Raw genomic sequence first — 23944 nt, forward strand, 5'->3', positions numbered from 1 at the left:
GCCGCGGCCTCCCTACGCCTCCCGTAGGGCCGGGAATAGCACGGGGAAAAGAGCTTCACATGGAACCTACCTGATGGAAACACACGGGTTCTGGTACACCAAAAAAGCCAGAAATTCCCTTTCCCTAAAATCTAAGAGTGTTTACTGACAGAATTGCTTCAAATCAGATCTCACATTAGCTTTTTCCTAAAATGTTTCCCCTCCAACACACCATCATTTTCACCATGCTAGTGAGTACAATTCTGCGTTCTTCCTTCATGAACACCGAAACACTTGAGGTATTGAGTTTTGTTTTGGATTCCTTCCCCCTTTTGCTTTTTTTTTTGTTGTTTGTTTGTTTTAGAAGAGCATCAGCCAACATGGCAAAGACTTGTTCTTCAATTGCCAAAAGCATCACTAGTGCAAAAGTGATGTCAGCACTGTTTTGTTAGGGAGCTGGCCTTCCCTCGGAAGAGGCAGAATGCACACTTTGCCAGGTCAAGCATTAATGGAAACTATTGTTAGTTTACTTAGCCCAGCAGCGTGAAAGCTCGTAAAACAAGGCAGCATCAGAAAAGGTCTGGGATCACCTCAAGCTTCGTCACTCCGGCTCACTTCCTGAGATCAGGAATCCAATTCACAAAACATGCGAGGACGTTGAGGAGGTAAACACAGAAAAGTGATGAAACCTTGACTTTCTGGGGCTCCTGGACCCCTCCCAGTTGACTTACCTATACGTGCAATGGAACATGGAGTCCCGCAGAAAGTCTGGCCCCACAAGATCAAGAACAACAACAACAAAAAAAAGGAGTTTTATGAAATCTACACTTCAAATTTAGTAATGAATCAACTGTCATAACAGGAGCTGACACAAGAGTTTGAATCTTTTGTTACTGTGCTGAGCCAGAGCTTTGTCTACTGTTGTTTCAATACTGCACAGACTCCATGAGTTTTCCTAGCAAGAACATCTATGATTTCAATTATTACAGCAGTATTTTACTCATCTAAAAGAATTGCCTTGGCTTTCTTAATTACTCCAGTAATCAAGCTCTCTACTACTGTCCACTTCACGTGAAGTTACAAGAACACTCTGAAAATAGACCCTGACTGGAACGCACAAGAACATATGGGCTGCATTAAGAGGAATACTGAAGAGCAAGTATCCTTTTGTGCCTTTTGCTATAGGCTCAACAGGTGGGACAACTGCAGTGTACATCTTTAAGGTATGAGAGCCAGTAATGACACAGCAGGCCAAATTAAAGAAAAAAGCTATCAAGAAAATTAGCTAACATTGAAGTCTTGGAAACCACCTAGTGAAGTGCAACTCAATCAAGTGCCACTACAAACCACAGAGTAAGAAAAAGTTGGGTTGGAAGGTTTCTTTGGAGTTCATCTAGACCTATGCCTGCTCAAATGAGGGCTAACTTCAAAATCATATTGAATTGCTTCAGAAGGCCACGAGCAAGCAACAGACAACACAAAATTCACAAGTGCTAGTGCCCCAGCAGATTGTCACAGTTGGAAGGTGCCATCTAACAGACACATCCTTGGGAATGCTCAAGAGCAGCAAGGAGAAAACTGGTCACAACTCTGTATGGATCTTGTAGTTTAGGTGAGCAAAGACCATCCACCAACTGAACAGAACAAGCAATTTTCTGAAACCACTGAAAGAAAGAACAAATAGTTGCAATAAGTCCCCAGAATGTTACAGCTCCAGGACATGAGGACACAGGAGAAACCACATGGCTCATGAAAAGCAGTTCAGAGGTACAGCAAGCAACCCCTCTGAACACTCCTTACATTGAAGTTATATTTCCTTACATTAAAGTTATATTTTAAAAATTACTTCACCTATTTAACTTTTGCACTCCGGGGTGGAAGCCAAGCCACAAACTCAGCTCTCCAACTGCAGTAGCCTTCAGCCTGTGGCACACACTTTCTTAAACCAGTTCAAGCTAAGAGATGCTAACAGTCTGAAAAAAAAAAGGAAATATACACAGCTCTCCTGGCTGCTTCACATTCCTTAGGTCTTCCACTGATGAGCCACCAGCTGAAGAGAAGATGCTCAGCCTATGCAAGCTTTTCAGAAGGACACAAGTGGGATTTGAGCTTTGCAGACAAAACTGAAGTGAAAGATGACAACAAGTACCAAATACACCCATCAAACAGAACGAACGTTGGAGTACCGCCCCAGGTGACGCTCTGCTCATGTGCCTTGCAAATGGAAATCCAACTCAATTCTAGCTCCAAGTAACCCTGAGACCTCAAAAACCCAACAACATAACTGCAGCATTGGATCATGCTAATCAGGTCCAATCACCTTTTTAAAAACAACAGGCACAGTTTCTGGGAGTGCAGACAGCATTAAAAAACTGTCTAAATCAGGAACAGATATCTTATTTTAAAAAAAAAAAAAACCTGAAGAAACCGATTTAAAAGGATAATGCTTTGAAGACTGCAGACCTACTACAACATACAAAAACCCACTGACTGATTAACAGGGAACTAAAGGTAATATTACAATTTTGTTTAGCAGGCACAAATTAGACTTCTTTGGTCTTAACATTCAAAATCTATATGAGTCTTACACACTCTGCAAAAGCAGTCATTTTGCCATTACAGAATTTTCACAAAGTTCAACAGCTGCACAATTTGGGACTACTCTGTTCATCATCTGTTAGAACTGCTGCTTCAGACCAAGTGTTTGGATTAAGGTTGCCGAAATTAAGCCACCATTAAGAGTTTGTTACAATGCGACGATGCAGTTACCTTTTGAACACCACACACTGCTGCCTGCATGGACAGACAGGAGCCACTTGCTTAACTCAATCTAGTTTCCTACCACTTTTACAAGTTAGAGAAGATTGAAGTTTCCACACTTTTGGTAATTCTGTGGTCAGAAAAGCTATGACAGAGCTTCATTCAATGCCAGAAATCATACCCAAGCCTGATCTCTTCAAAGCAAGGTTAAAGCCATGCTAGAAATGTTTGCAATACATGTTTGCAGAGGTTAAGAATAGCCCAAAGATAAGCACTTGCCTAAACTTGGCAGTAATGAACTGGTACTGTACACAGGCACAAAACATTCTTCTGATGCTCAGACTCATTTGTTCTCGAACACTGACTGTCCTGGCTCCAAAGCCATGCAAAAGTTTAATGAGGTGACAATCCTCTGTTGTCACAAAGTTCTGAGAGATTCAGGCCACAGAAGAAAAAAAAAAAAACCATCATTTTACACAACAGGAAAGGACTTAAATAACAGGTGGTGGGAGCTGGGATTTTTTTTCCTCAATCAAGATAAAAAACTAATTTTATTTAAAATAAACATTAGAAGAGAAAGCTCATACTTGGTGTCAGAGAAGTTGTATGAATTTGATTCTTGAATTATTAGAAGGATTTAAAGAAAAGCTCAAGTTTACCCACTCTTTTGAGGACAGTCATCCCTCACAACTTCTCTCCTGAAGACTTGAGACGCTATAATTGTCACAAAGCAAGTCTTAACGCTTACATGTAAGCCATAAACCATACTGCATGTGAAGGGAATAGGTTGGTAGAGAAAGGAGAGGCACAGCAATGCATGTAAGACTGGCCACAGTGACTGTAATTGGCCTGCCTTTCACAAATACATCTGGCATACTGAACCTATCTCCATTACAACCACAGAATTTCCCACTGCATAATCACAGAATCACAAGGTTGGAAAGGACCTGTAAGATCATCTAGTCCAACCATCCTCCCATCACCACTGCTACCACAAGCACTAAGCCATATCTCACAGCTCCTCATCCAGATGCCTCTTGAACGCTGCCAGGGACGGCGACTCCACCACCTCCCTGGGCAGCCATTCCAGTGCCTGACCACTCTCTGAGAGAAAAAGTTCTTCCTTATGTCTAATGTAAACCTCCTCTGGTACAACTTGTGGCCATTTCCTCGGGTCCTGTTTGTTGCCTGGGAGAAGAGGCCAAACCCCTCCTCATCACAGCCTCCCTTCAGGCAGTTATAGAGAGCAATAAGGTCGTCCCTGAGCCTCCTCTTCTCCAGACTGAACAATCCCAGCTCCCTCAGTCGCTCCTCATAAGGCCTGTGCTCCAGACCCCTCACCTTAGGGCTTGCCTGCACTTGAACAGCCAGTCACACATTTCAGCTTAGAAACTCATCTAAAAACATGCACAGACACCCTGAATACAGACACTAACAGTGATTTAAGTAAGAGTGATTGCACCTGCTCCACATTTCATTTACCACCCGGTTGCCTAATGTGGAAAAGTCCATTCAGTTGAGGTGTTACCATATCAAAAAATACTTCAGTTCAGCTTCATAATCAACTAAACTGGCCTTTTGCTAGAATTGATGGCCAGTTTCTGAAAGCACACAAGGCACAATTCATTGGACAGTCAGCACCAAGCCTAGCCAGAAGCATTAAAATTCTTACACTTTTTGTTTGTAGAATGCTACTAGGCAGTACCCAGGTTGCCATCAGTGATAAAAGCAAAAATCAGAAACGCTGACATTTTCTGAAAGCAAAAAAAACCCCAAAAAACAAAAACACAAGATGTTTCTACATTCAATAAAATAATGCAGTTTCACACCAATATGCAAGTCCATTACATCATCATTACGTTGCACAGCCATCAAGAAAATGGATCTTCCAGACAAACACTTGGAATATGCAGACCATACGCAGGATATATGGTGCTATGCAAGAGATCAGAATTTCAAAAGCTTCACCTCAAAAACCATCCCATACTCTGCACCCAAGAGAAACTGAAGACTTCTCTAAAACAACTTCACCTCTGACTTTATTTCACTGCAAAGTTAAGTTAGTAAGTGATGGATACCAGCGCTAGTTATTGAAAATAAGATGTTGAATTAATTGTTAAACTAGATGGAAAACTTGTTTTCTTCCTTATTAGCTACCCGATTACTTGATTCTCAATACAATAACTATAATAAGCACTACGATCCTCGCAGATTAACTAATTATTTTTGTGACTTTGTTAGTGTTAAGAAAATAAAAGATAAAGTTGGGGAAACACAGCTGTAAAAGCATGCAAAATACACTGAAACAGAGGAAAGCACGGATCAACACAAAATATTCAAAGTTATGTTTATAGCATAAAGAAAATTTCCCAGATTTTTCTTCTTTTCTTATTCTAAAGAACCTATAGAAGAGATAATCTCATTTGGATTCTCTCCTCCAGGTTTCATGGAATACAAGTTTCATGTTTTCTTCTATACAACTGCTACATTTTGTGTGAGTAACAGTGTCACCCATTTCCAACTGAAACTGATTCATTTATTAAAACAAGAGGGAAGGATTTGGGCGTCAGGTCATTAAGTATTTCAGAAATATAGGTTAGCCTATCTATAATTAGCATTCCTGATGATTTAAACATGGTCTGATGATTACTAAATTCATCATCTTTAAATAAACACTTCTGACTCAGCATCAGTAGAATAGAGACGTTTTCATCAGCTAATTTAATTTAAGACTTTTTGGCAAGCAAGAATAGGAAAGAACCAATAGCTTTTATATAACATCAGTGAAGGCAGGAATAGACATGCAGGTATCTTAACAAGTAGAAGGGAAAATATTACCATGGAATGAAATCCAGAACCACTGCAGACAGTTGTTCCCATACTGTGATGTTTTGTATTTTAAAGTAATTAGCAAGCAGACACTACACTGACAAAAAGAAAAGGTCCTTATCTAAATATTCAGGATAGGGATTTACTTTTTTTTTTTTTTTTTTTTTTTTTTTTAAAGTGATGACTAAATGTTAAGATGCCTTAGAAGGCAAGCTGTATCTTGTAGAAGACAATAATATACAATGGAAAATATTTATTTCGGTACTTAGTGGTCAAAGAGGATGAAGCTAATGACTTCTGAATCAAATATTTAATCCTCTAATGTTCAACTGCTAAGGACGAGCAGGATTCATCTCAGCAATTCATGCGCTAAGCAAGCCAGGAAACAACACCAAACCAAGACGTGCCATGTACACATAGAGGAAAAATGTGAAGACCAAAGGGATGCACATCCCCCAAGGTCCTCAGCAAACCAACACAAGATTGGCTGTCAGAATTATTTCAGTAGCTCACTACTATCTAGAATCGAGGCCTTCCCAAAGCACTCAAAAGATCCTCCCCATATTCCAAAGACACAGAACTTCACCAGTCAGCTGAATCACATCATCACCTTACTCACAATCTACTGTGTCACACAAGGTCAAACGCCAGTCTTTCTAAGCACTCAAAATGGTTTTTCCAAGATTCATGTAACCCTTCACGTTAACTTAATGACAGTGCACATCTGCCCCAGTAACTACACTAGAAGACAAGCTATCTTGTGTATTCCAGCTCTAAGGTCTGTTTTGTCTACAGACTCCTTGGAAACTTGGTTTGTGTAACACATTCTTTTCAAAAGACTCCACTGCTGAAATAAACATATGGGTTTTTCTTTTATTAAAGATAAGGCTGTTGGTTTTCAGTTTCCAAAATTCAATTTAATTTTTTCATCTTAAATTCAGAAGATGACCCTTCCATTTTTACATTGCATGCAAACATCCTTCCAACCTAAACATTTTATCTGAAGCCAATTCTTTCAAGATTCAGGATCCCTCTCAGCTTCTATATGTCCCATTGACTTATTTATTCCACACTGCACATTAAGATATCAGAGACCTTTAACTCGTTTCTAGTGCTACATCAGTATGCAGTCACTGGGCTGCATACCATTCCCCAAATAGCATGAGTCATTCAGGGCTTTAAGTTTTTTTTTCTCCTCTCACATGAAGCAAATAGTGCTCCCCATTTTTCCCCTACATTAGCAGCTCTGAAATAGTTGAGACTCTAAAATAACGTGTTAACATCCCCCTTGAGCTTCTCCAGAGAGCTGAGCATGTTTTAAAGATAAAAAAGTGCTTGTTGAAGGTGACAAGAGTATGGTTAAATACAATAGCAACTTATTTACACAGTACCTGCAACATCTGGAAACAGCCTTGCAGCAAAATATCCAAGGCTCCATGCAGCACAACAGCATCATCTGTTCACATACTTACTGTATGTAGCCTCCCACTTTTTTCTTCAGACCTCCAGCCAAAGAGGTGGCTGAGAGAATGCACCAAGGTAAAATAGATTTGAAATGCTGTTAACTTCCATAAAATTAAATAATATTACTTATAAAATAGTTTAAGCATTTAGGTTTTATGACTAATGGCTTGTTACAGGTCAAATATGATTTGCAATTTCCACTAAATCAGAGCAGAAGACTATCCCAGAAACTGATGACACTTAATTGCAGTGCTTCTCCCATCAGCATAGCTCTATTTTTGTTTAGAATAAGCATGTAAGGAGAAGGCCTCAGGTCAAATTTGGGACCTTGAACTTTACTTAAGTAGTCCGAAAAAAAAAAACCAAAAAAAAAAAAACAAGTTTAATAATAACACATAAGTGACAATATGGTACCAAAAATATCTCCTGAGCAGGTTGAAAATCTACTTAGGAGAGGAGCAGCAGAGGAACGATGCTGTTGAACTCAGTACACCCATTTAGAGTGATATTTTAAATCAAGCTGTGAACATATTATTTGGAAGACAGTCAGTTGTAAACAGCGTCACCTCATACTTCTGACTTCTCAAAAGCCACAGCAGCTGCATATCTTTACATTTAAGCCATTTTCCACTGCTCTACTTGAGTAACATTTATAATACTACTACCAAGCTTCTTATCTTTCCCCTGCTTTTCATCAGCATAGCCTATTGGAAAGCCACAGTCAGAACCTTCTGAAGTAAATGGTCTCAAACATTCACTTTGAGATGTAATAGAAGAAACTTCTCAAGGAGCCTCAGCAACTCTTCAGAGCCCTTTGCTAGGAGCTGCTGAACTTAGCAGCCTGACAGAAGCAAGGCAACCACAACCTGACACCCCACAGTCTGACTCAACAGCGAGGCCAAGGTGGCCCTGGAGCTTCTTGTCCCCAGCTACTGCATGCACAAATTCCACACTTTGTTCCCCTGAAAGCCAGCTGTTCCTTACCCACAAAATCACCCTGATCCTTCCCTTTCCCAGCTCACTTTGGTCCTTCCCCTAAGTATCCCATACTGACTTGACTGTAGTCCCAAACATTCTTCCTTGCATCCCACAGCAAGACCCGTGTGGCCTCACCTGCCCTTCCCAGGCTGCAGGTTGGCCAGGAGAGCCTTGTGGACTCATCAAATCAGGTGGCTGCTGCCCAGGTGCCTGGGATCATAAGCCCCAGGGACAGCCTTGATGGGAACCAGGTCAGGTGGATCCTTCCTTAAATGAGGTTATGGGGGGGGATGGGATCATCCCTACCACCACCGTGCCTCTGGGTTTGTGCGTGTGCATGCCTAGGGATGAGCCTATTCATCACATAGCCCACCACTCTTAGTGTTCCCAAACTGAACATCTGAAGCTATTTCAAGAGCATTTATCAAACCCCTGAAAGTAACACTTCAAAGTTCAAAGCTAGTGTGTTTGGAAAATCACCATGCTCACCACTTGCCTTATGTTGGGGGCGGGAGGTGAAAAAGCCACAAGCACATCATCTACCGGATTTACTTACTCAAGTTGTTGCTCTTAAGTGTCAGGTGCTTGCTCATGTGTAATCCCAATAAACGTTTTCCAACAGTTATCAGGACACTTAAGCAATACAAAAGCACCACATACCTTGTTAAACATATCACATTGTATTTGCTTTATAAACACTCATGACTGTTAACGTTATTGCTAAGCAACTGGACTACGTACCACGCACTAATTGTGCAGTGCTGTATCAGCAAACAAATGGTTTCAAACTGTTCTAACTCACAATTCACAACAGAATTGCATGTAACTAACACTAGGCAGATGTTTGTTTGTTCTTGGACTTTTGATAAGTTATCTAAATCATCTCACAAAAACTCATTCACTGCTAGCATTTAAAACGTTGGGACTGTACAGATTTAAAAGGATGGGAGGTTTGAGTTGCATGGGAGATGACAGCTGAAGTTTTAATTATACAGCAGCTCTGCAAGGTAGAAGAAACAAAATCAAAGGCATTAGCAAAGCAAAATTTTACGCCTTGAAAGCGAGGGGTCTCGTGCTTGCCTTAGCAGCTGTTAGAACAGCTACAAAGGTGCAAATCTGTTCACACACAAAGGAAAGAAAAAAAATTAATCAGAAAATGGAAAAGGAACACGCAAAGAGGAACCACAGCAGCACTTATGTCACAAGTGAAAAACCGTTCCATTACCTCCCACATCTTACTTTCTCCAGAAACCCTAATACTGTCCTTTTCTAGTAATGCAAGGAGTGATGGCTTTTCCATATCCTCTTCATCTCCACGCTTCTGTTCTGAAAAGCAGAGATTCATTTTCATTTTTTATTCCTATTACAACTTCAATGTTGACTGACTTACAGACACTGACAAGACAGCTACTGTTAACTGAAGTGTACTCCAACACTCCTTCCTTCACTTACGTTCAAGAAATTCCAGTAAAGTTCACTGAGAGCAATGAACAAGCTGGTTTCTCACAGGGCTTACATAGGGAGCAGAGTCAACATCCAAATTTTGGTGAGGGGTGCTGAGAATCCAATGTATCAGACAAGATATGCTTTTGTCACTGCAATGGTAAGTTGAAACCCCATCAGTCACATCAAAGGAAAGGTCAAATATACATCGGGAGTCAGCCCAGGACGTTAAATGCCCTGCATCTCTGTGCACAAGTACCATCTCTGATGAATGGTGCAAGCAGCCATTCGCTAGCTGAACAGCAGCAGGAGGAGCTCACGTGTTTCTGTTACCATCAGGTCAAAACAGTGGGTAATTTTAGGACTACTCCACAAGAGAGGTATTTAAAATAGACAGATGAATGATACTGATCTGGAGCGGTGGGTGAGACTGCAAAAAATTCTGATTACCAAGCGTCTGGAATTGAATGCTCTACTAGCTAGAGATTAACCCAAAATATTAGTTAGGCAAGTTTTCTAAGCATGGAGCTTCAGAAAGTCGACACCACCCACACAACCATATGCTTAGCTTACATCAGATATTTCCAATAAACTGCCTTTCCTCTGGATTGATCCTTCTCTCGTCGTTTCTGATTTTTCACCTGTAACTAGGACTGGGGAAGCTGTGGCACCACACCACCACTAGCAGCCTACAGCTCAACATGGACAGAAGCAACGCAAAGAATCACATACAAAGACCATACAAGAGGATACACAGACTTAAGCCACTTTTCTGCAAACGCTGCCCTGTTGGAAACATCACAGAAACAATGCTAAGAGAATGTGGTTTTCATACCTAACGTGTGAGAGGAAGTTCTAGTTCACTGGTAAAGTCAACACTGCAACAGCAGAGCTAGAGGGAGGCAAATGGCAAAAAAAAAAGTGATAGCCACCAAGTGGAAGTGGGTAGCCAAACAGAAGAATATTCCTATACTTGTTAAAAGGGAAGAAAAAGGCTTTTTAAGTTCCAAAAGGTACGGGCAATAGAAAGAACTGGAACTGACAAAGGCTTAGAAGAGACATCCGCCTACTGTGCCACCCCTAGAACCTCTACTCAACACACAGTATATTAGTTAAAGAAGAATTGCCCAGTACAATGAATTGATCACTCACTGTTTCAACAGATGTACTAAATACACATATACAGTATACATTATAACAGCACCTGGAGTCACAGGGGACTTAAGCCTGGTAACAGTGCACACATCAATTCTGTATTTGCATGCGAAGATGTGAAGTATGAAGATATCTCTGAACTTTTCCAGGGATCACTTCTAGAAGGCTTCTAGAAGGAAGTGCTGCAAGACCCTCTTCAATGCATATGTATGTTTACTTAGATCATAAGAGGCTTTGAAATCATCACAAATACATTCTTTTTCAGTATAACAGTAAGAAAGGAGGAAAACAAAGTTCCTGCTATCAGTGTCAGCGGAGAACAGCTCACATACTGACAGTTCAAGGGTAATTTTAATACTTGAAAGTGAGTGTGTTAGATTTGTACAGGTTCGATCCTATTGCCAAAATAGTAATGCACTTGGTCCTATCTGACAAATTTTGGCACGTACAGGTAGGACGGAACTTGGATATCCCAGAAAAACATGAAGGCATGAAAAGCAGCCTCTCAAGAAGATGCCTCAAGATTTACAAAGCGGTGATACGTGGCCTAAAATTCTCAGAATGAAGCATTATAAAAGGAAGTAAGCAAATGTCACCAAAGTTAACGTTGTTCATCAGAGAAACATGAACTTAAAAATCCCTAATCCAACTTCTCATCAACAAGAGCAAGTATCCCATATACTTGGGGCAACATCCTTTTAATTGTTCTGCATGCAACTTCTCCTTTCACATAAAATCACAAGTATGGTTCTTAGCCCAAATTATACATATATAAAATGCAACAGCAAAGTCTTTGTGGCCCAAAGATGATTTCCTAGTTTCACTTATACTTTCAGTTTTAATGTAAAAGACAGTGAATGAGTCAATTTCAGTGAACCGTAGTTCATTTATCTTAGCAGCCACTTTAGTAAGAAGAACTTTCATTTGGCTTACACAACATAAAAATAAGCTCTAGTCAAAGCTTTTGTAAAGAAACAAGAACTCCAACCTTAGACCTGCGTTAGTGCAATTAAAAAGTCACAATTAGGCAGAATAAGATGCACATGTAAAAGCAGAAAGCATGTACTTCTGCATGTCACCCACCACCTGCAAAAGCAATAAGCTTCCCTATCTCCTTCAGGCCTCCTGGAACATGAATAATGGCCCTGCATACACAATGTAAGCCAGGGAGGGGAGGATGAAGCTGGTGTACTTGTGTTTACAGTATCAAGCCCTGAATGATCTTTAAGAAGATCTCTCACGGAAAGCCTCTCCTGGAAACTTGCGTCTTGCTTGTCCTTACACATGCTCTAACCACACCATCTCTACTCTGACACGTTGAAACAAAAACCTTAGTATGAAACAGAAACACACCACAAGACGAGAGAAAAGGCCTGGGATCTCCAGCTGAGATGCCAGAACAGCCGTGGCAGAAGGACTGCTCAGCAAAGCATCTGGGTAAAGGAGCTGACCAAACTGTGTCAGATCAGCACATTTAGGGCCAACAGTTACCTGAGAACTTGGGTGCAAAGTATAACAGCCAGTCCAGGGAAGTGGTAGAGTCACTGTCCCTGAAGGTTTTCAAAAAAAAAAAAAAAAAAAAAGCATATGTGGCACTGAGGGACATGGGTTAGTGGGCATGGTGGGGACAGGTCAACAGTTGGACTTATTAATCTTAGAGGCCTTCTCCAACCTTAACAGTTCTACGATTCTAAGGCTACCAAGCCACACCAACACACCTTTTGAGAGCACATCATTTCATAAAGTAAAATTGAGGCCCATGAGATCCCACGGGTTGGTTGCAGTGTTAGAGAGAATCTCTTAGTCCACGAAGACCAAAGGTGAGGGTGAGAAGGGAGCAGCCATCTCCCAGAGCCAGGCTGTGCTGCAGGAATGGTCCTTGGCTGAGCCCCGCAGGGGGCAAGAGATTTAGCTGCTCTTATGGCCCTGCCATGAACAGGAAATTAAAGTGGTATTAACGAATCCTCTTGAGTTCTCAGAGGAAGGAAAGATCCTTTATGAAAGTCTTTATAAAGGTAGCTTCAGGATTTAAAAGCATCTCCTCAAAATAGAAACCCTGAGTTGATACTCTTGTAAATATAATATACAAGTAGAAGAGCCACTTCAGCATTCAAACCCACTTCTAATGCAGAAGGATTTCAATACTTTCTTTCCCTCCCCCCCCCAGTGGGACCTTCAACCTTACAGACTGCTGTGGCTGTGACTGAGAAATACCCACTCTGCTGCATTTAAATTTTATAAACTGCTAAAGAAACAAGCTCCAGGTCACACATAACTCATTTTGTTACCATTTCTAGCAGGCATCATTCCACCTTCCTCAAGTCTGAACACACTCTATTTCAGTTTCCACTGAGCTGGTTTAGGTATGAGATACTCAGCCACAGGATTGGCAAGGCCAACACTTGATAAATAAATACTGAGTTGCTTTGTAACCTTATCTAAAAAAACGCCACAAATTTATGAATACTCACTACGAACCATGCTTGCACACTTCTGCATATACATTAACAAATGTTTTGTCTTTAAAATTAGTAGAATTTCTGCTTTTCTTCATTGCAATAGTTACGATGAGCAAGCAGATTCAGCACAGAACTGCAAACTACCAGCCACCACAAGCAGGTTAAAAAGCCATACTGCTTACATAAGCCATCTCTTTTCCTTAAAATGCAAATCAGAGGCTACCAAAACTATGTTAATACTTTATTTAAAAATGAAAGAATTAAATGACTTAATGCCTGTTAATCAGTCTGTGCTCAGCATTTAAACCTTGACAGGGCAAGAGCATTCAGGTCAAGTCAAAAAAGCAGCACACAGGAGTGACAGATGGCACAAAGAAGCTTCCTACAGCCGTATCTAATGACAAAGGAGTGCCACCACTGCAGTGACAGCACAGCTCCTTGCAGGGACAGAGCCATTAAACATTACTGCAGATTCATTAAGAAGTAGACAGATGTAACACAGTAACATTGCAGGAGGACAGAAATCAGTTACTTTAAAGGTTCTTTTTAAAAATCCATCCTGGTTTTGGTGGAATTTAAAAGTCAGAAAGAAGAACTACAAGTTGAATCTTCAAAGCTGCCCATAAAACAGTCTGCATCAGCACTGCATATGCACACAAAATATACCTGATACTCCAATACGCTCTTGTAGGAGTTTGAAGTTGCTGTCAATTCACATTCTTAACTTTTGAGCAATCAGAAGTATACACAGAGGAAAGATTCCGAAGCTGCAGGAAGCAACCATCTCTCTCACAATGCCCTCACTTTAAAAACAGTCATCCACACCCTTAGCTTGCCTTACCTATAAAGCTGTGGTGCAACTTCAGCAGGAATCCTCACAGCAGAACATTATCTCAGTCAGCTTTCTGCAAGTAATCACGTTAGGTGACTTAGCACGGGGTTTGGTTGCATTTAGCTTTTGTTTTAATGGTCATCACAAGCATCAGCATCTAATGCAATGCCACAGCAGCTCTTTAGGACAACTTAAATGGATGACATGTACCACTTCTGCCCTTCAGTATAAATCCCACACACTGTTCTGCCTCACTGTCAGAACTCTGCAGGGTACAAACATAACATACTACACTGTTACTCAACTGCAGATCCTTTCAGAACCTCATTGACACGTACTCATGCATACTGGCACACATGCACGTCCCTGCACAATATTCATGGGCTACAAAGATACTGACCTGCTCTGCAGACAAGAGTATAAAATGTTATGTAGAAGACTACAATAATATGCAGTTAGTTCTTTTAAATGTTTATCTAAAAGGCTTTCTGCTGCCTGAAAGGAGCAAGAAAGAATACCACAAACTTAGTCAAACAAATAAGATTGGTGTGATGAACAGACAAGCTAGGCAACAAGGGGAGGCAGCCTATTTTAAGCAGGTCTTCATTAGCAAAGCTTCACAACACTTGCAAGAACTACGTATTCCTTCTTAAAAATCTCAGCTATTTGATATAATAGAAAATCCCCAATCTTCAAAGACTTGGTCATGTTAAAAAGAGAGATCTATCATATTTTACTCTATATTTTAGGCGTCTACTGTCACCTTAGTATGATTTTTGTTTTAAAGAAGTGCTTGTACAACAGTCTGTCGTGCTGTCTGACCTAAACCAGAGCTTCAAGGGAACAATTTTCAACTTCAGGTATAAGGAAAGATGAGTTTGTCCAGAAAGTAGATAAAAAAAAAACTCTTGCCTTATAAACCAAGCTATTCTAATTTGTACTGAAATACCACCCATGGGCTCATTTAATAAGCAAAACCTCATTCTTTTGGGCATCATGCAATAAAGGGGGAAAAAAAAAAACATGCCTTAGTCACTTTATACAGACTAAATATAACTGTAGATTTTTGGGGAGAGATGGAAACAGCATTCACAGTATATTATAGTCACTGTAATTCTAGAAGAGAAGTTAAATTCTTGTATGATGAGGGGTTTTGTTTTGTTCTGAGCATCAGCGTTACTGTATTTCATAAACAATGTCATTAAATAAAATTCCATACGGTCAAAGACTTAACCAACCTGTTCAGACTCACAGAAAAGCAGGGAGAGTTTGCTACATAAATCATCTCTTCATTATGACAAAAATTGAAGAGCAAACAGAAAGAAGACAGGCAAAAGAAATAAGAGGCTCGGGCAGTACTGATGTAATTGCTTTTAGTTGAAAAAAGCTCCTTTGGGCAAGAAAGCACCTCGCCCTGCAGAAAGCCAGTCAGTCAGTACACTGACTACTCCAGTGCCATCAACTCAAAGTTTTTCCAAGGAGTGTCCTCAGGATAGCTGAGTATCACATGCCCATCAAACTGGTGAGACTAATCACTGAGCACAGGCCTTACATGTATGTGGTTCTCAAGCATCCCCAACTACACTCCGTGCAAAGAAACAAATATAAACAGCTCAAGTCACAACATCTTGCACTCACTTCAGTATTTCCTTAAAGGCAGACAAGAAAAATTCTCTCTAAAGTGCACCAAATCACAGAGTAAGCCTGACTTTGAAACAGCAGGAGTTCCAAGTGGGGGGGGGGGGGAAACAGATGGTAATGCAGGGGAATAAAGTGTGGCAACATAAAACCATTCATTTGCTTAAGTGTACAGGCAAGTGAAGATCCTGGATTTATCTCTGATCCATATATGGTATACAAGACCTTAGAAAAATGTTTCATTTGCAGTAAAGTCAGAAGGAATAACAGGAGCACAGTCCTTCTTAGCACTGTCACATTGCCTCCAAGTTTAGAATTTTTTAAAAAGCATCTTAAGGAGACAAAGTTGATGTCAAGCAGTCGTGGGAGTCCAACAATAAGCAGGAATCGGGGTGCTAAGATTACCTGGGAAGGAAAGCAGAACGCCCTGCAGCCAAAGCACTCCACTACAGAAGCACTGGTTTGACTGCTAGCCACAGGGAAATGCTCAAGTCTTCTAAGTTGGGTGATCTCCAAAAATACAAAGGAAAGGCTACCACGAAAAAGTTTCCTTGATTTTTCTTAAGCATTTATTCTCAGGAAAAATGTGGTATTACTGTTCATCATTCCCATTCCAATTTAATAAGAAGTGAAACAACCATTTTGAACTGGTTGAGGGAAGTACGAGACCTGACCAGCATACTCTTATTAAAGGAGGATAGATGGGAAAAGTCTGCATCTGCAAGTATCGGGGGGGAAAAAAAAAAAATAATCATAGAATGATAGAATGGCTTGGCTTGAAAAGGGCCACAGTGATCATCTTGTTTCAATCCCCCTGCTATGTGCAGGGTCACCAACCACCAGACCAGGCTGCCCAGAGCCACATCCAGCCTGGCCTTGAATGCCTCCAGGGATGGGGCATCCACAGCCTCCTTGGGCAACCTGTTCCAGTGCATCACCATCCTCTGGACAAAAAACTTCCTCCTAAAAATAATTGAAATTAATTTGATAAAATTTAGCATTCATACAGGGGAACGACACTTGGAAGATATTACCAATACCAGCATAATTTCAATATAGAAAATTCTTGCTGGAATGCTCCTCAGCATAATACAAGAAAGTGCTACTGCTCCCCAAAATACTCAAGGAAAACAGTGTCAGCATACTTTATTAGGCACCAAAGAAACTAACCACCTGGCCATTAGAATTATAGCAATACAGAATAGGAATCAAATGAGGAGAACAGACAGAACTCTCCAGTTTGATAGTAATTTCTGTAAAATCTGATATTCAGTCTTTCCAATCTTTCTGCAGCCCCACCTTGAAGGGGGGAAACAAGTATAGTTTACTTTGTATTAAAAAACCTTTCCAACAACAAAAACCAAAACGTTTGCAAAATTCAACTACCTAGACAGTTAATTTTTAGTCAGAGTAACATCTCAAAAATATGCAGAAGCTGCATAAAATTCCAACATATTTTTAACAGTATTAAAGCAACAGAACTAAGAAAAGTACCAAGCCATCCATATGCCTCTGCAGTCACTAGAACAAACTCTTACAACGTTAGAATAAATAAAGCCATTTCTGCCCATAAAGGCGATACCTGTTTGTTTAAGACAGATTTCTTCATTTACTGTTCTGTGACAGAAGCCCCAAACCCACACATTTTCCTGGCTTCACACTCAATACATAGAAAAAGCAGAAGTGTCCATTTCTGCTGATGAGAAGAGGCAAACCAACCACTTGTGAGAGCAGACCACAGGAATGAAATAACAGGACAGTTTGTTAGAACAGTAACGTCATACTCTTCAAGAAAAGGTGCTGGATCAAGGAAGTCTCACTGTCATTAGAAAAAGAAAAAAAAAAAACTTATTAAGGTCTTCAAATCCATGTTTCCAAGAGTTGGTTTGTAATTACTTGCATGCCATTTTGACAATGCAATTTCTTAAGCAGCAAAGCCCGACAGTTCCTGAACCAACCCATCAACTCACCTCGCACTGTTGATATCAACCTGCATCATTTACTGGCCTTGGCCTAGGAGCTGTGCTGCTTCCAGTTCTTCAGAAAGTCCATGTAACAAACAAACCTGGGACAGTTCAGCTGTTTGTAAGCACTGTTGTTCAGATAATGCCTTTTCCAATTTTCAATGAAAAACACTTTTCTCAGCTAACCCTCAAATCACATTCATTCTTTCAGGGATCACTAACAAGCAAACCAAGGTATCTGCTTTTCTCAATAGGCAAAAAAAGAAGCTGGGTAAAAAAAAAAAAAAAAAAAAACACACATTTTCATCATTTCTACTTGACCAAATCCCAACGCTCTGCAGACAGGGCTGGAGAGATGAAAGTGAGAATCTAATCCAGTTCACAGTACGCTACTGCTGACAGAGTCTGTCTGCTGATGGTTTTGTTATGCACCTCCCTCACTGCAAAGCAAGGAAACACACACACACACACACACACACAAACAGGTTTGGCTCTGGCAGAAGCAGCAGTATTAGCAAGTTTTTTTCTGGAATTTCTCAATCTTTACAGAAGGCTCCACTGCTTTCAAAGCATCCCATAACAGAGTTGCAACACAAAGTCACAAAGGGTGGAGATGGAAGGCGGGAAGAAGAAAGCAGATCTTTCATGTTAAACAAGATAGCTTTTCTGAGAGAGAAAAAAAAAATGAGATGTCAACAGGCAGGATTTTATTCACTGGATATAAAACAGTGAGGAGCTGGCATCTGGTAAAGAAGATGTAAAAGATTACACAAAATGAGTCAGGAAGCTCTAATGCTCAAGGAATCTTAAAGGGAGCTGAAAGAGGAAAAACAGAAATACTGCAAGCCTATCTTCTGAAATTCCATTAGTAGCTGGGATTAAAAAAACCTCTAAAACCATACACTCTAAAACCACACCATGCTTTTCCATGTTTCCTGACATTCTGGGGCAAATCAGAAAAGCGTCACTCAATGCTCATACAATTGCATTAGGTACAATATAAACAAGAAGAAAATGGTTTTAGACATCTTTATTATTTAATAAACACAAAGGCAGGAGTTATCACTCTAAACAACTTATTAAGAATCCAAGATGCCAGCTGCAAAGCCCAGAGCACAACAGTGGTACGCTAACAATGCGGATACACAAGTAGGATTAAAATGCTGACTTGATAAAAACAACAGATTTTGGAGAGTTTTCTGTGTGTGTGATTTTTGGTTGGTTTTTTTTTTGTTTTTTTTTCTTTTTTTTTTTCTTTCTTGTTCTTTAATTGTTACTATGGAGGGGAGGGGGATGAGTGAAGTCATTTTATGTTTCCCTAAAGACAGGGATTGAGACAATAATATTAGTAAGCTCTCAGTACCTCTTATTTTACTAGAAGTATTTAGTTTTCACAAGTGTTTAATGGTCTTAAATTTGTGTTACACTGCAGAACAAAACCAAGAACTGCGGCTGAGGAGATGCACCTTTTAAGGAAGGCACAAACCATATCAAACCTTAAGCAGACCAGAAGCCAGAAACACACAGGTATTTTCAACTAAGAGAAGAGCTGGCACAGATCTCAAGCCACAGATGTTAGTATTTATTTCTAAGACTCACAGATCTTCAGCTTATAACCTCCAGATTACTCCTGTTAAGCACGCAATTTATGCCCAAAGATCTGTACCTATGACAACTACTCCATTTTGAAGTCACCATATGCATACACACATACTTCCACTTTTTTTTTTTTTAAAGAAACATTTGTCACATTAAAACAGTTCCTTTAAACTTCAAAGTGCACAAGTGTTACTGCAGTTGCATAGTTTAACACATGTATCAGACTGTTTCCTAAAAATATCAGGTCATAAATTTAGCATTTCACTTGATAACCACAGAAGAAGCAAGACAAAGTAGTCTGATATTCATGGAAAAAGAAATAAAGATATTAAAGGCATCCAACAGACAGCCAAATTTCAGAAAGTCCAGTGAAAATGGCTCACTACATAAGAATGTACTTAAACAGCACCATCTGAACAATTATTTTTAGAATGTACTAAGGCTGTGATGCATTCCAGCATAATAAGAAGTCATAACTGCCATGAAGCAGTAGCCTCAGGGCTACGTTAAGACCACTCAACAATGTAAGCACGTCGGTGCATTTAATGAAAGATCCAGGCAGTAGTTAAAAACAGTGTTAGCACAGTAACCGATGTAAGAAATTAATTGGATTCAAGCACAAGTGTCTGCTTTACTCCAACTGCCAGAAGCAGAAAACAGAAAAATGGAAGAGCTCTTTACCTGCCAGAGGGTCCAGTTCACCCTCCTGCCAGCCCTTCTTCAACTCGAGTCAGAACAAAGCTTTCCTCTTTCCTAGTTAGAACGTTCAAATGTCCTATTGTTCAAAATTAATTTCCTACAGTGAAAAGAACAAGAGTAGACAGACACGAATGTGTCGTACACTACTGCCAAACATAAGGTTTTTATTTGAGATCTCGCAAGACATTCAAGTTTGACTACAGAATCCCTGAGGGGAAAAAAATTAAAGCATTCTGCTTTCTAACAACTTTTCCATCTTGAAGAAAAAAAAAAATCTATGTTTTTCCACTTTCAACACTTCCAATATACCTTTTTTCTACAGAAGTAACATGAAACCTCAAAAGACCCAATACTTTTTATATAGCCATGGACATTTGTCCTTTTTTTTTTTTTTTAAATAAAATTGAAGAGGTAGAAGCCTAATTAAATACCATTTCCGTAAGAATCCTCATCAATATGCTTTGCAATCATTTAAATAGACTGTAAGTAGAAAAGGCTTTACAAACATATCAATCCGAACCACAGCAGAACCCAGTTTCACATGGCATCTCCTATACAGAAGTTAGCAAGACCTCATCACGTTATGAGACCTGTAAACTCCTCAGGCTGGATTTACTGGTTTGATCTTCATCAGATAGCAAGATGCCAGGTTTAGGTTTTTATAAAACATCTTTATGACGTCGTATCAAAAGGACCATGGGAAGCCAAACACACACCCTAAAGAATCACGCGTTAGAAGGAACGTTCTGCCTACGCTTCCATTTCTAGGGTGGCTCTGTATGATGGAAAAAGGAGTCATTTCTTTCCCAATCCCATTTTTGTCAGGAGATCCTGCTTAAGGAAGGCCAAGATCCAAACCCAGTCATCTTCCAGCAACATAAATGGCTCTCAATCTTCTGCCGAAGGCTTGTGAAGCAGTATAAAGGTTACAAGGTGTCCTGAAGCAAGTTGGAGGGAATGAAGAAGGAAAGAATAGTCATAAGATGCACCAAAGTAATAATGCACGTAAATAGTTCCAAATGACTTCACTCAGCATGGAAGAGGACCTGAAAAACTCCTTAAATTTCAATGCCAGTTTTCAGGTGACATCATTTGCTAATAATCAAAAATTTAGAATAAACTTCTTGTGTCAGCAATGACAGGGCGGGAGAAAGAAAAATCTGACTTTGGGCTACTGATGTTTGCAAGGAAGAGGCTGCTGCTCTGCACAGCATGAAGCAAGGAAGGCAGAGTTTTCCCAAAGCTGATTTTACTGATATCCCTTATCTGGGCCTCAGGAATTGCCGATTGAGTCTGTTAGCTGCACATCCCCTTCCTTACTCAGAGCATCCCAGTCTGTTTCCTTCACAAAGAACCAGGACTTAGACCCAACAGCCACAGACTCCTCTGAAGGAAAAGCATATTTACACATTCAAAAATGGGGAATGTTGTCACTATTGGGAATCAAGCAGGATTTCAAATCCTTTTGATGACCTCCACCTCACTGTGTATCCAAAGCTAACACTAGTGTAAAGAGACAGGGAGGAGATGAAAGTTACGTGTCATGAGGTCATATACAATCACTGGCCTTATTTATGCCCTCGCCACCAATTTCTGTGACTTTGTCTCCTGCACAGAAAAGGGTCAGAAGAAGATCATTATCAGAGCCTTAAAGAACTCCTGTGCAAATATGACCCCATGAAGAGGAAAATTATTTAGAGGTGTAAAAACATTCTTTCCAAGCACCCATGGAATTTTTTTTTTTCTCCTCTCTCTCTCTCCCACATTTTTTCTTTAAACCCTTACTCTCTCTCCTCTCAGCAGCCTAGAGAAGTAGAAGACAACATCAACAAAAAAAGCATAAAGAAACAGTATAAAGTTCATCCTCCACACCTGAGTGGATGGCAGTTTAAAGGGGCCCTACCTACCTGCAACCCTGTTGTTTGCTTCAAGAACTCTGTTTGCCCAAGGAAAAAGAGACGAGCAAATCCTGGAAGCAGATCCTTCCCCAAAGGAAGTTTCTTTCTGAGTCTGCAACCTGGAGCTTTTGCTTGAAACTCAGTCCTCTGAGTGGTTTCTTTCTTCAAACTTTCACACTGGTTCTTTACTTTTGTGGGCAGCTGGAAAAAGAATGAAGCCGTAGGCTGAGGCAGGGACTCCATACTTCCAGGATAGGGAGGCAGAAAGACTGGAGGGGAAGGAAAAGTGCTAGTTGGTAACTTCTTGAATAATGACCTGCATTCCCTCATTCTTGGCCACACAGAGACATACACAGAGTCACTGCAATAGGGAAGGATGACAAGAGATGAGGACTAGACATGCAGATTTTTCATGCTCTGATGCCAAAAAACAACCCCACCCCAAAGCCGAACTGTGAACTTTCAAGACTGTTAAGACATCTACCAATAGATGAGATCAATAAGATTTTTTTGTCCAGAAAGTTCTCTCCTTTGTTACAAGAAGATGGAAGGTGGGCAAAAAAATTTATGAGATTATTTCTGGGAAAAAATTTCCAAATTTCTCTGTTCTCTCAAGAAAATTAAAAATGGCATCTACTGCAATGTAGTGAACACCTCCCCGCGATCGCAGACAGAAGGCTCTTTAAGAAACAACCATACTTACCTGGATGTTTCCCTTTTCCTAACCCTACTTCCAGCTCCTCTGTAAAAGGCCTTATTCCAATCTCAACTTCTCTACTCAACGTAGGTACCTCACGATATTGCTGTAGAAGCTGAGAAACCCAATTTCTCAATGAGCTTCTCAATTTGTAGGATATTCCCTTCTTTCTAAGAATCTAGCTGCCCTAGGAGTTAACTTTTATATACAAAATATTAATGAATAAAAGCAGAAATTTTCCTCTTCACAAATCCTGAAAATTGGTAAGACTTGAGTGAAATTTTACCAGTAGTATGGAGCCAATGAGCAATAGAATAGTAGAGAAGTGGAAGTGGCAGGACTTAAGACAACTGCATGTATAGCTTCGTATTTGTTTACTGGTTATTACTCATTGCAATAAGCCTTCATACAACAGCAGTAGTGTCCGGTATTTGTATACAGGATAATTGTTGAGCTGCACATCTACTGTTTTACCTGCAGCACTTGCATAACACCAGGTAAAATGTGATCCAACAGTTAAAGAAGGCAATCTACTCATGTTTGCTGCAATTTCAATTATCATTCATCTTGGGGAAGGTTTACCGTGCTTTTTTTTTTCCTCCCCTCATTCTCTCTTTCAGACTATATAACTAACCAAAACATTTTGTATAGTTAGATACCCAAAGTGCCCTCCCATCCTCAAAAAACAAGTCTTCATTCTACAAATAATATAAAAAGAAGTTGGAACAAAAGACAGGTTTTGTGATTCAAATCTCTTCAATAATATATTCTCAAAAAGGCATCTTTAAGCTTTTGCAGTTAGAGTAGTAAACAGGAATGCATCATGTGAGATGTGAGACACTGACAGAATCTGATATCCCACACTAATTACAAAAAAAAAAATAAGAATCAGTAAATTAGTTCCAAATATACTACTTGGGCACACAGAAAGATATTCTGCCTCTTGATTCCTCCAAGGACAACAAACATGGTGATATTATCTCAATTTAAGGCTAAAGTTTTTGCTCTAGATAGACTATTTCATAAAAAAAAAAAAAAAGGTAGGATTAATCATCCTTTAGTAGAATTCCACGACATCTGCTTAGCTATTTCCATTTTAACATGAGACCATGTGTTCCTACATCTTTCAGTTTGACAAGATGCTGACTTTTCTATTAAGATCAGCTTTCAAAAGGTTAGAGAGTTGGGTTCAGTCTTCTCATTCCACATGCATGTTTCTGTGACAGAGTTTGTCTGCAGAGAAGAGTAACTGACCAAAACATAAATGTAATCTGCCATTAGATGTCCCTAGGATTATATTTATGCTCTTCTTCCAGTAAGGCAGGTGGTACAAGATAAAAACAAGAGAGAAAAATATAATCCACAGGATGTGCTCAAAGAAAGAATTTCTACTGCTATCTACTCTCTGACTGAAAAAACAGCAGGACAATACAATTTTTCCTCCCAGATGAAATAGTAAATTATAAGGTTCTTTCTTCTTAGGTTGCAAATACCTTGACTCAGTAACTTTTCAAGTTGCTAACACTTACTACTTGCCAACACATTTGGTG

At 39.9% G+C, this 23944-nt stretch overlaps 1 protein-coding gene across 5 annotated transcripts in view; it reads right to left on the bottom strand.

The window, feature by feature from the left end:
* Window positions 1-23944, bottom strand: part of TSC22D1 (TSC22 domain family member 1) — an 80677-nt gene that overhangs the window by 23839 nt on the left and 32894 nt on the right. The window contains exons 3-4 of one of the 5 annotated variants that reach the window (XR_014880988.1): window positions 21707-21966; window positions 288-20737 (exon numbers count right to left, since the gene is read on the bottom strand). The exons of 2 other annotated variants lie outside the window; for them this stretch is intronic. The gene's annotated coding sequence lies outside the window, so the exon portion shown is untranslated. Of the gene's footprint in view, window positions 1-287; window positions 20738-21706; window positions 21967-23944 lie in introns of those variants that run through there. 2 more of the 5 variants (XR_014880990.1, XR_014880989.1) reach the window with 2 other exon arrangements.

The sequence above is a fragment of the Meleagris gallopavo genome, chromosome 1, assembly GCF_905368555.1.
Source record: "Meleagris gallopavo chromosome 1, MGAL_WU_HG_1.1, whole genome shotgun sequence".
NCBI classification, from domain to species: Eukaryota; Metazoa; Chordata; class Aves; order Galliformes; family Phasianidae; genus Meleagris; species Meleagris gallopavo.